The sequence below is a fragment of the Aotus nancymaae genome, unplaced genomic scaffold, assembly GCF_030222135.1.
Source record: "Aotus nancymaae isolate 86718 unplaced genomic scaffold, 86718_ANA_hifiasm-v0.15.2.pri h1tg000088l, whole genome shotgun sequence".
In the NCBI taxonomy this organism is placed as follows: domain Eukaryota; kingdom Metazoa; phylum Chordata; class Mammalia; order Primates; family Aotidae; genus Aotus; species Aotus nancymaae.
In genome coordinates this window covers 5,422,351-5,436,600 of record NW_026988503.1, presented here as the reverse complement: position 1 = coordinate 5,436,600, position 14,250 = coordinate 5,422,351, and positions in this window count along the sequence as shown.

Genomic DNA, 14,250 nt, shown 5'->3' with positions numbered 1-14,250 from the left:
ATATTGTGATATTGAATTATATTAAAGTCCATGTGTATTAAAGTATTATTATAATTATTTTAAGGAATAGAAATTGAGTCTTATAGAGCTGCAATAACTTTTAAAATAGCAATCTTACATGTAAATAGTCATGTCTGTTACAGATTAAGTATACATAGGTTGAAGTTGTTACAGTAGCTGATCAAGAATGTTAGGCTGGGCGTGGTGGCGCATGCCTATAATCCCAGCACTTTGGGAGGCCAAGGCAGGTGGAACACGAAGTCAGGATATCAAGACCATCCTGGCTAACAAGGTGAAACCCTGTCTCTACTAAAAATACAAAACATTGGCCGGGCATGATGGCACTCACCTGTGGTCCCAGCTATCGGGAGCTGAGGCAGGAGAATCGCTTGAACCTGGGAGGCGGAGGTTGCAGTGAGCCAAGATCATGCCAATACACTCCAGCCTGGGTGACAGGCTGGGTGACAGAGCAAAACTCTGTCTCTAAAAAAGAAAGAAAGAAAAAAAAATGTTATTTTATTTTAAAGACATATATATATAAGCCAGCATGCCTGAATATGTATATACTGTATGTATTCTATACATTGTTTAAGGTATCTTTTGAAAGGGCAATCTTTTTCTTTTAAGCTTCTCAACCAAGGTATTTGAAAAATATGAGTTTTATGAGGGTGAAGTGGTAAATAATATTCTCCACGAAGCTTTTAATTTTATTATTCCTTAAAATTGTAAATACTACTTAATTCACGATGAGATTTTTTGAAAGTACCAGTCAGAAAGGAAAGTTATATTCACATTTAAACATAAAATAGTATTATTTCTCTCTTTTTTTTCTCTAAATCTTTCTCTGTAGCCATTTTTTGGTGAGTTTTTAATGTAGACTATTGTACTTAGTTCTGATGAAATGTCATTCTCTGTCTACCTAGAAATAAGATGGTTCTGACATTGAGTTTTGTCATTGATTAAATTGTCATAGTCTATTTGAAACCTAAATGCTGCCTTTGGTCATTGTTCTTTTTCTTCTTCAGAAAGTGACCTTTGTGAATAATTGTATGCCCTAGATGTGTCAAAATGAAAAGAAAGTAGCATTCCTAAAAGACATTCTAAAAAGTATGTCATTTTAAAATATGTTTATTTTATCTTGTTTTGAATTCATCAGGAAATTTTAAACATTTACTGATGTCAAAGGAGGAATAAATATTGTCTTCAGGTGCTTTGAAAAGATCTTTATCACTTTTGACTTAGAGTAATGCTTATATTAATGTAGGTAAAGATCATTACAAATGTAGTATAAATACATACTTATTAAATATATCAATTGTTAACTAAGTTTATTTTACTACCTACATTTAGAAGTATATCACTTTCCAAACTTAATATTTGAAGCTGTTTTAAATTTTATTTTCTTGATTAGCTTGATAAAGAATATAAAAAGTAAACATAAACAAGACATACATAGTCAAGTAAAAGTATTCATGATATAATATACAAAGGACTACAAAATCTAAAGAAGATGTAATACAAAATGAAGTAGGAGAAGTAATTAAAATATAAAGAGTTTATTTATAAATAATATGTTTCATATAGGTATAATAGAAGGGAATAAAAATATAAGAATTTTGAAGTTGGAATACTAACACACTGAATGGTATAGAGGAGAAAATAAATATCTTTCACTGTTGGTAAAAAAAGGTTAACTTTTAAAAGGATCCAAATTTATCAGTCTTTTTAGAGGTTTAGTTTGGGGAGTGTGTAGTGTGTGTGCATGTGTGTGTGAGCTATTTAACGAAGGTTATGTAAACTACTTTGGGTTCTTGTGTAGGAGACAAAATGATGAAAAATGGCTTTTAAAAATATAACCTTGTAGTGGTATACAGTAGAAAGAATATAGAGGCAGTGAGCTAGAAAGAAAATATTTATAGTTATTTAAGAATGAGTTAAGGGATTAGAGTGAGGGCTATGGGAAAAAAATAGAAAGGAAAATTCTAAGAGAGATTGTGAAGAAAATACTAAGAACAAACAAAGCAAAAGGAGACAAAACTAAAGAATCTTGATTTAAACAAGACTCCAAGATTTCCAGCCCTGGACACGTCAATAAAAGAACCAGAAAATCTGAAGGGAGAAAGAAAGGAAGTTGATTTCATTTTCAATCTGGCAAGACTGAGATAAAAGTCTATTATGTAAATCATGCTGTACTTCAAGGTGTTAGGATTATGCTCATGCAAGTAAAAGATCAAAATTAAACAAGTGATTTTCAGTATACATATACATGCAATAGCTGAAGACATGAGCATGGGTAAATTCATTGAGGTTAGCAAAGCAGAAAAATAAAAATGAAGGATGTAGACTAGGAGATAAGTTACAATCAATAAATCCAACTGGAAAAAGGAACGTTTCAGAAGACAATTTGAAGAACTGAAATTGTGAAAGGATGCAGATGCCAGGGCAATATCCCTCATGCAATTATTCAAAAACCTTAGTATATCAAAACATAGAGGTACACACATTTTTTCTGCAACTTCGTTATGGTCAAGAAGTAGAAAATAACCACAATGTGTAAATAACATTGTATACATAAGTATAATATAACTGCAAGAGTACTAAGAAGGAAATTATATTTCAATTATGATATAAGTAAGAAGAAGCCAAATCTATCCATAAGCATTCCACAGTTGAAACATACACCTCACTCCTTGCCACTAGAGTATGCAACACATTCACTCAGCATTCAGCTGCGTGAGTAGAAGTCAGGTACTATGCAGAAATAGAAAGGTGAACTAGGAAAGCAAGGGCACTACTTCTCTTCCTATACTAGTGCTAGAAATATACAATAAAGAAGGCTATAAATACAATTATTAAAGACCATAAGTGTTATAGAGGAATAACTACAATCCACATTTTGCAATAAAATCTGAACTAATAAAGTCCAGTTTATTTTTTATCATTATTCTTTTTATTTTATTTTATTTTATTTTACTTTTTTTATTGCATTTTAGGTTTTGGGGTACATGTGAAAAACATGCAAGGTTGTTGCATAGGTGCATACGTGGCAGTATGATTTGCTGCCTCCCTCCCCTTCACCTATATCTGGCATTTCTCCCCATGCTATCCCTCCCCAACTCCCTACCCCCCCACTATCCCCCCTCCCCCCAACAGACCCCCGTGTATAGTGCTCCCCTCCCTGTGTCCATGTGTTCTCCTTGTTCAACACCCGCCTATGAGTGAGAACATGTGGTGTTTGATTTTGTGTTCTTGTGTCAATTTGCTGAGAATGATGTTTTCCAGGTTCATCCATGTCCCTACGAAGGATGTGAACTCCTTGTTTTTAATGGCTGCATAATATTCCATGGTGTATATGTGCCACATTTTTCCTGTCCAGTCTATCATCGATGGGCATTTGTGCTGGTTCCAGGTCTTTGCTATTGTAAACTGTGCTGCAATGAACATTCGTGTGCATGTGTCCTTATAGTAGAACGATTTATAATCCTTTGGATATATGCCCAGTAATGGGATTGCTGGGTCAAATGGAATTTCTATTTCTAGGTCCTTATTCTTTTTTGAGATTGAGTATCACTCTGTCACCCAGGCTGGAGTGCAGTGGCACAACCTCAGCTCACTGCAACCTCTGCCTCCCAGGATCAAGCAGTTTTCCTGCCTCAGCCTCCTGAGTAGCTGGGATTACAGGCACCTGCCATCATGCCTGGCTATTTTTTGTATTTTTAGTAGAGATGGGGGTTTTGTGATGTTGGCCAGGGTGGTCTTGAATTTCTGACCTTAGGTGATCCACCTGCCTCAGCCTCCCAAACTGCTGGGATTACAGGTATGAGCCACGGTGCCCAGCCTATGTCAGTTTAAATAAGGAGGTACAGAATAGTCTTCACTAGAAATGAGCATTTTCAGCTACATAACTGTGATTAAACACTGCATTTTCATATGAGAGAAATGGGGATACATTGAGTAGGTCAAATAAAAAGATGATATTATTTTTTAAAAAACATGACACTGTCTGCTGTGTAGGAAATTAATTGGACAGGGCAAGAATGGAAGCAGGGAAATCTGTTAGAAGCAGCTTGCAAGAGCTCTTAGAGTAGCTTTGCTGAAATGGTGTCAATGGAAATTCACAGTATATCTTTAAGGCTGAATGGATATTTGGAATCATGTGAGGGGTGAGGAAAAAGAAAGGAAACTAACTGTGATACTGTTAGGTATTTTTTTATTGGGCATAACACAAATTATGGAAAAGTGAGTTTGTAAGCATATATTTTTATGCACATATGTATGGGCATTTAGACACACAGATTCGCACACACCTATTATTTAATTTTGTGACTTAGAACAGTAAGAAGCTCAGGTTTCAGCTTCTTCTGTTATTAAGTGAACATTCATATTTATATAAGACTTATGATATTTCTTATCATCATAGAAATATGGCCTAACTAACCAAAGCAAAAGAAATTCTTTTTCTCTTTTAAGATTATTTTCTGAGCAAGGAACATCTTGAAACAAGTTTTCCTTTATGGAATTTATGAGAGGTAGTGAAAACAACAAATATTCTTGAGGATTGCCTCTGAACCTATCTTTGTGTTGTTTTACCTATGTTTTTGAACTCTATACAAGATTGGAAGACTATAGGGATAGCGGATGCGTGACGCAGATGTAACCCTCTGTGATATTGAGGGTACTAGAGTCCTTGTCAGTGGCAAACATTCAGGAACGCTTGCCTACATAAATTTTTGCTTATTGGGAGATCCTAGAAGTGAAAGAGTTGAAAGAAATGTGTTAAGATTACAAATGACTCTTAATTCCCTTGATTTTTCTTACTCAGAAGGAGATGTAATTTACTCTGAATAACTGGTTTATGTTGCTGTTGTTATTATCACTGTATCTCCTTTATCTTTGGTTACAGTTTTGAGTTCCAAAAGGAAATTTCAAGAAACAAACATTCAGCTTTCACCACTTACCCCAATATAGGAGACTCACAGTGACTGCACAATAACTATTCAGTGAATAAATAACTTAAAAAATTAACCACTGAGATGCAAAATATCTCATGTATTGCTAAGTGGAAAAACTAGGCTTAACCTATGTAATATATACATTTTGAATTATACACAAAAAGTAAAAGTATACCCTCAAAAATATTAGTTCAAAAACATAAGTCCAAAAACCATAAAAAACCCAATTATAAACAACTTTATATCATCGCTCATTTTACATTTTATGTGTTTCTCCTCCTTACTTCAAGTGTGTATAGAGAGTATTAACTCCACCTCCCCGTGTTCAACACCAAGACTCCCTTCTACTGGGGAAAAAAATCTTCATATAAACTCCAGACTGTGAAAGAGCCTGAAGATTTTCAAGGCCTGTGTCAGAAACTGATCATTTAGATTAAATGAGAAAAGTCAGCCAAGTAGTAAAATTTTCTTGAGTTATCAGAGAATGCTAGCAAAAGGTCACTCAGTCCAATTCAACTATGATCTATATAATCTAATTATGCTCATTTCTAAAGTAAATGTGTTATTTGCACTGCATTGGTATGCAGATTACAAAGTGTTATTAAAGGATTATAAATGGAATGCTAGTTTGCACTTTGTATGAAAAGGACCTGTAAATACCATTTAGCTTCACTTTTATGCGGCTAGGATTTAGTGCACACTAAAAGGCTTAGCCAGTACAATATTAGAGCTCCAGATAGAGAAGTCAGCTACCTGAGCACCAATGCTAAATAAAGCTGAGTGAGTGCAGTTTGGGCTCATCTCTTCATTTATTACATTTTCTTTATCCATTAGAAATATGAAGTTAATAAATTTCATGTTATGTCTGCCTGAAAATTAAAACAACTTTTGTTTTAGTCTTAGAAAACATTATTTTATGAGAATATCATATTATTAAAGCCTTTCTTTGAATATTTGGTGTATATACTTTCATGCCGTATTTATTCATAAAGATGGGAGTAAAATGCCTTTGCTTATTTTCTTTAAGGAGTTGTGTAAAACACAGTTTGGGGACTTTGGCAGATTTAATAATATTTGTCTCTGCAGTTAGTACTATTGCGGTTTAGTGGCGCATTAGCAATGATGCTTTAAAATGATTTTCAAGTAATTCATTACTTCCCTTTCTCATGCATTAAATTTAATATAGCTTGCAGGTTCTAATTCATCTTCATGCATACTAATAAATTGTGCACTACAAATAAACTCTGCATTAGTTTTAAAGCAATTTCACTTCATCTATATATCAAATATGAAGTTGCTGGTTGGTTTTCAGCTAGCTGCAAGTAAGTCCAGAATCTTTTCTATGTAGTTACATGATCAATGACTATAATAACCATCTTTGTGAAGATGCCATATTCCTTTTAATATTTTTTTAAAAGACTTTTAAAAAGGAAAGCTTTCTAAGGTGGTAAACACTCTTGAGGACACTACTCTAGAATGTGAATGAAACCAATGAAAGCATCTTAAAATTCCAATGGCACACCACAGTGATTTTCTCCTTTTATATCCGGGCTTTATAACTAGAACTGCAGAGGAAAGAAAATTGTCTGTCCTCTCCCCTCTTGGATCCTTCTATCAACTGGTTTAGTACTGGCAGTCATTGCAGCTGCTGAGTGACAGTTCCCTAAGCATGTTTCAAAGCAGCTAAAAAAAGAAAGGGTACAGACTATGGCACTGATGGTGGGGAGGAGGGCAGAAAGATATCTAACTGCAAAAAATAACAATATGATGTGCCTATATAGTGCTTCATCATACAGAAAGCACTTTCACATAGTTCATCCCACCTTAATATCAGAAACGTGTTTTCATGTACGTAGATTTTATAAGAGAGAAAATGTGAAGTGAGATATCTTATCTTTTCCATGTTGCATGACTTTCATGTTGGAAGTTACAGTCAAGTTTAAATTGTCTGATTCAAAATCATAGTGCTTTTCTTACTGCATCACATTTTATCCTGTGCATCTGTTTGTTTATCCCACAAAGAATGGCAACATATTTTCCCACTCCATTCCCCACAGGGTTCTCTAGAAAAAAGATTTTAGTCATAGTTGTTTTAACTGGAATGTTACCAGAGAGACTCTCTTAGAACCTTCAGGGTCATCCCTGAGAGCTTTTTACAAATGCAGAATAGCAGACCTCACCTCAGACCTAAAATATCTGAATCTCCCTTTCAGTAAGGTCCTTCTTAAATCATACATAGCTTGAAATTTTAGAAACACTGTTTCAGAGCAAACAAAAAACAGCTTTTAGGAAAAAAGACTCTTTGAGTAACATAGGAAAAAAATCTTCCCAGTCACATTCAAGTGAAAGAAAGCATATATGTATTCTTTCCTTTACAAAGCATTTGACACATTTTATAATATTTATAATACTTCTTCCACTCACTCATGTTTGGCAGCATTTTTGCTGTAGGTATGAGCGGTGTACATCAGTGGTGGTGAGTGGTGGAGAAGACTCTATGTCTAATGAAGTTTCCGAATCACGAGAAATCGATTAGGAAAAGAAAATGACTGATAGGAATTCTGTTTATGAAATTGATACAGTGAAAGGCAGACTGCTTCAGTAGTTTGAAAATTATAATTTAAGCAATACATAATGAAACTAAGAATTTTCTTCAATGTGTTCCGTGACTAACATATAAGTGATCAATTCTGAGTGTAGTATTGTGTATATTTCTTAACATATTAAACTAAATAAAAGTTATTTCAAAATTCATGTGTAATCAGTTTAAGGCAGCTCTTTAGTTGTACCTATAACACAGAGACACATAAAATTTTTTATTATTGCTGAATATAAGTACCAGGAACATAAGTGTCATAACCCCTACCATTAGTCTCTAATTTATCTCCACACAGGTGCAATCATTTGTAAACCTTAAAAAATTATAAGTGAAGAGGCTTCACACAAAGACATTGTTCAGAATGTATGACTATAATGTGGACTTATAAACCACATTGTGTGTTTTGAAGTAACTGACTAGAGGGATAACTTTCTTAACAGAATCAATATCGAGGAAAGTGGAGTCTCTAAGATGACTCTATAGGAGAGCTGTTGCATTTGCAATTAGACCAACAAAGTTCAGACTATACTGTGTGTGTGTGTGTGTGTGTGTGTGTGTGTGTATGTTGCTATATATACATACACACACACAAGGGGGTGGTTACTATCAATCATGTGCATGTTCTTTTTTGTTTATCATATTATACAAATCAATCAATCAATACCTCTTGCGTAAAAGTCAAAAATAAGATTGTAATAGGATAAAATATACTTTTCATAGTTAGAAAAGAAACACAGAGACACGAGAACAACAATAAGCAAAGTGAAAAAAATTATTTAAAAAGTTTTTAAAGCTAATACATTTAAGAAATACTGCTGCAGCCAATTAAAAATGTCAAACGGGAAAGGGAAAGATGTATTCTTAATGAGCCCTTTAGCTTCCAAAATTCTTTTAATTAAAAAAAAAACTGACCACTGTTATATGTATATAAAAGTATTTTAACAAAAAAGCTAATGACTAATTTAAATCTCTGAAAAATATTAAGTCATTTTCATTATCATCACCAATACATTCATCAAAATATATAATTTGGTATTCTAAAGTCAAAATCTTATGAAGAACAAATTTTAACCTATCAGCTCATCTCATTTTCTAAAGGTTCTAGTTATTGTGAAGTTACATTCACTGACCATTGTGAATAGAGCTATTATGTTTACTCTTAAAATATGAAGATAAATTGTATAATGAAAATGAGGCTGAAATATGTTTTTGCTTTGGATTTGCAGTGAGGGCCACAACAGTGAGTTTGTCTCTGAATAATGATCTCCATTACATCCATATATATTCACGACACCTACACCACAGTAGGGGTAATTTGTGTGCCTGATGGTTCTTTTAACCAGTTCCCATTTGATGAAACACTTAGACCAAAAAGAACTTAGAATTGTTAGAGAAATTTTTAATTATAACTTTCTGAGCTTTAAAAGTTTTTAAAAATTATACTATATAATAAAACTGAGAGATTACCAAGGAGTAATAACCAATAAAAACTGGCATGTATAAAACTTTCATATATACATTATCCATTGTTTATAGAATTACAAAATTATCAATGATATTATCAATTAAAAAATGAAGGCAGCTAATGATGCATGTACTTCAGATTTTTTTATCTGTAGACTGATAAACTTTGCAAACCCATAGATAAAACTAATTTGTAATAAATGAAGTAATTGTTTTGTGTAGCTAATAATTGCATATATTTTCTCATCCATTATTTATTTATAAAAGGAGATACATTAGATGTTTAGGTAGAGAGACTAATTATGTTGGACTGGTGTGTATCAATCTGATATTATATAAAATTTCTAAAAATAGGAAGCAAAAATGTACTTTGCATTCATTCACTTTGGAAAAAATGTTTGCAATATTTAATAACTGCTCACAAGAGTAGACATATATTTATGTTTCATGTTAACTGAATGAAATGGGTGAAATTTATTTAATAGATTAATCTTTTTAAAGTAAAGTTATGATGCTTTAGATAGTTGTGAAATCATTCTATATATCCATAAAGCCACAGTCTAAATTTGTCTTCTTCATTACTGTTTAATATGTCCCTGGCACATAATGGCTAATCAATAAAGGTATATTTGGTGAATAAATAAATAAATAAAAGCTTGGGATTCCAAAATAAGGATAACTCAAATCCAAATGCTAAAAAAATCAATAAAATAGAAAACTATCTTTTACTTAATTTTAAGCATGATAACTTAGCAATTTCAAATGTAAACAAACTGTAGTCACAATACAAATATTTTTTCACAATGCACATGTTAACCATGACACTTCTTCAATTTTAATTGGAAAATATGTATATTAATTATATGAAATAAAATGTACTATAAATATGTTTTCATATCTTATAAAAATAGGATATTATAGATTTATATCTTTGGATACTGTAGGTTAATATTTCCTTGTGAAATAAATGAATTCAAGGTGTTTGTGCTGTAGACCAAACTCTTTAAAATACGGACATTGTCTTTTATGTTAAAGAGCCACACATTTAAAATTAATTTGTGAGAAATACATTAAATATCAGGACAACAGTGTGATGTGTTATTTTGAGCTTGCATAAATAAATATAAGCTGAAAGTCGTAATGTGGTTGTTACTTAATTTCATCTTTGTAATTGAAGCTCTGACATTCAATTTTGCCCAAAAGCTAAGGAATAATAGTGAAAGTGGCAGCCTGGACTACTGGATTTAGAAGTTTAAATTTTAAAATATTTTTGAAGACAAAAAAGTAAATACTAATTTGAAGTTAACTTGGAGTTATTGCAGACAAAATATTTTAAGTATCACAAACATTTCAATAAAATTTGTACATATAGAAACATGTCACACACCAGAAAATTCATATAATTTCCATGTATTTTGAACAGAGTAAATGACTTACATTTGTATAAGAAAAAAGAGCAGTTTTAAGGTTCAGAAAATAAAATGATAGGAAATAACATTTTAAAGCATGCTTCAAATATGGAAATATTCTAGTCACCTCCTGTCTGTTAAAGATGAAATTACTTTGAGAGGTTGTGTCAAGATTGAATTATCCACTTTGCAGTTTCGAAGGTTTGCAGTGCTTATTCCAGCATTTCTTTAAATTCCACCTGGGCAAACAGTCAAGTTCAATAGGGGCAAAAAAGTACTTCGAACAATCAGATCAAGTCTGATGGACTTGCTGGTAGATGTGGATGCCAACAGTGCCTTGAATGACCTTTATAATGCTAATAGAAGGCTTTTCTAATTGAATAATAATGTTAATATGATACTTCTGTCCACACAGAAACTGTTCTTTGAGTGTCTAATACACTGAAGACTTCTTGCTCTCAGCTTCACTTGACTGGCAAATAATGTATGTGGCTCATTGACAATGATAGTCTATCTGGAGGCAGCTAGAATTCTATAAAGAATACAAATGTACTGTGTTAAGTTCTACCCAAGGACTAGTCACTAGTCTACTATTTGTATTACTTAAATTGCTTACATGATTTACTTACATTATATATACTTCAGCATGCTCATTCATGTAATGGGTATATTAACAATTGTTCTCACTCACATATACTAGGCTGCTCAAATGAAATCCATTTGTGAGTGTAGGATGCATATGCTGTAAAGAAACTGATCACAGGTCATAGGTTGTGAAAAAGAAGAGTAATAGATCCACAGCAATGATGAAAGTTACTCAGATGCACCTATCAAATTATACAGCAGAGAAAGAAAAACTGAAAAATACAAGACCTTGATAATAACCTCAGCTTTTTGTATTCTCCAGCATTTTTTAGAATTATACCGTATCTATAGTTATACAAATTTTTGCCATCAAATTAAGCTTTCTTGATTTCTCCTCTCTTTTTTTCTCAGATCTTTCATAGATTGTATATACTACTAATACTTAAATTGTTCAAGTGAATACCTGATTTAACAAAGTGTAAGTATCATTCCTCTACCAGGATAACATGAAGACCATCTTTTTATTGGTCTTTTTCCTAAGGCTCTATTAGTTAATATAATTGTTTGAATTGTTCTTCTAAAAAACACCCGTTTGATTTGCTCACATTTTTACTAGTCTCTGTTAGCCATTTATTCTTTTATCCCTATCTTTATTCTGTTCTAAATTTTCTATTTCTTTTGTGAAATAGAATCACAGAAAGGAGAAGCAAAAACCATTTATTCAGAGCTTGCTATTGCAAGTGAGTTGGGTAACACCATTTGTATTAGGCAGAGACTCGAAAGCAGGAAGGAAAGCTTTATAATGGGGAAGAAAAGAGAAAAATGTTAGTTGTGCTCTGTTTGGAAGCTTTTGGCATGAGAAAGATGGAGAAATGTGAAGTAGCAGTGAGGCATCTTATAGTTTTGGGAAGCATGTTTTGCTTTCTCTGTTATGGACTGTGTTAGAAGTCTGAGTGAAATATAGGAAAGTTGATAACTGGTGATGAATTTACTATTCTGGGCAAACTGCTGCAAATGTTGGGGCTCATTACTGGACTAGCTGTGCAAAATTTGTGTGTCAAAGTCCTGTTGTCATATATGGTCTGACTATTGCCCATTTGTATAGTTCATCTCCCACCTTGTTGCCAAGGACATTGTAAGTATTTTTCCAAAATCTTTGAGTGGTAATCTCTCACAGTTTTTTCATTTAAGTATATCTTTAATGTGTCCTCAGTCTTGAATAACAATTTTTCTGACTCTAGAATTCCATTTTGTTGGATGTCTTCTTCACAGTAATTTAAAGATACCAGTTTTGTAAAGACAGACTTCATTCATAAAAGCAAAGAATAGATGTTTTAACAAATGTTATTTCTGATTTCCAAAATATGCTGCCTGCCTCTTTATTAGACTAACTGCTTCTCTATTTCGATTTCAGCTTATTTGTTTCCTAGTTAGAAACTTGTTGGCCATCCTATAAAAAGTAGATCTCTTACTTGATTACTTCAATTCCTGTTTATGTTTTATTTCTTTTATAATAGCCGTTACAACTTAAAACAATTGCTATTTACCTATTTTTTCTCTAGAACGTAAATATGATTAGATCAAGTGCTATGTGCAATTGTTAACATTGGTTTTCCTGACCTTATTGTAGTAAACTTTTGTTTTGTAATTACAATAATCTTCTGTGTTTTTATTCCTTGGGATCATGTGGTCTGTGTATATTTCCAGATCAAATGTCAGCAAACTAATTACTTGTCAATTAAGAGAATGTATGTGTATGCATTATTATTCCTGTTTTTTTCAGCAAATATTTAAGAATTTGGTTTGAATTTGTCTATAACTATGGAATAGAAAATATGATAAAATTGTGATCCACTCTTAGAAAAATACTTTATGATATGTAAAACATTATAAAGAACATTATTGTATGGCTAAATATTGCTTGATAAAATTTTGTAAGAGTGAATGAATAAGAGATGAGTAATATGCCTAAGTATTTTATAGACACAAACTGATTAAAAAGAGACACAGTGTGGCAATGAAGGTAAGATACAGTCATTTCAAAAAAAAAAAAAAAAAAAAACAGGAACACTCTCCTTTTCCCAAGTAGGATTTAAGGTAAGAAAAATGACATGAGGCATAAGTCACCTTAAGAGAGCATTGTAATAGATCACCACATGTCAGTTTCAGCACAAACAGGAACTTAAGAAAATAAGAATGCTTTATTCTTTGAGAACACCATCACAAAAATAGTCCAAGTCTCTTATACATTTGAGGGATAACTCTTAATGAACATGATTAGTTCTGGATACCTCATTTTAAGATGAACATTCATAACCAAATTGAATCCAAGAGTTGTAACAGCAGAACATAAAAGGTCATGAGAAATGAGACAAGGAACTGGAGAATGTTAGCCTAGAAGAGAGAACCACTTAAGGTATATCAAATTACGCACTTGGTACATATAAAAGTGTTTGTGAATGTAAACCTATCTCAGTCTGCCTAAGTGAAGAATTCTTAACTAGAATCAGCAAAGGAATGTGTTTAAGGAACACATAAGTTTAGTGAACACTTAGGAAACATCAGTCACTAAACAATAAAATGGTTGTAATAACTTGGTGAAAAAATTAACAGCCGTTGAGAACTGGGTGTTCAAATACATGAGAGTTGACCACTTTCCAGAAATTTTATAGATAAATACATGTCTTAAATTAGTATTTTAACTATATGACTTAATCTATCTTTCAAAATTTTCACAATAATCAAAGGCACCTTATTGACTAGCCATTATGAAACATATGTGAAAGTCTTTTGAATCTAATTTGCAATTTTATTATTTTTCAAAGAGCAAACGTATTATATAAGAAATGAAGTCTTTATGCAAAAGTTCTACTTAAATCTCCAATCTCCAGATGTATAAGACTTTTTCTTTGTATCCAAGGAGTTATTATTTATAATTTTTCTAGAAAACAAGTTATCAAAACATGATATTATTTACTAATATCATTGATGTAACTAGCTATTATCTCAAATTTTCTTTTATAAGCAACAATATCTATCCCAACATCTGAGAAACACCTTTTTCAGTTATTTTCCTTTTGGTTTTAGGATGTTCTACACATCTAACAAAACCATGAAATATAATGCAAAGAGAAATTGCAATCTTGCAATAACTACATGATTTCATGAAGTCAATAAAGTTAAGTTAGAATTACCGGAGTTATTTACCAAAAGGCTTTTATAATTCAGAGTACAGTAAACT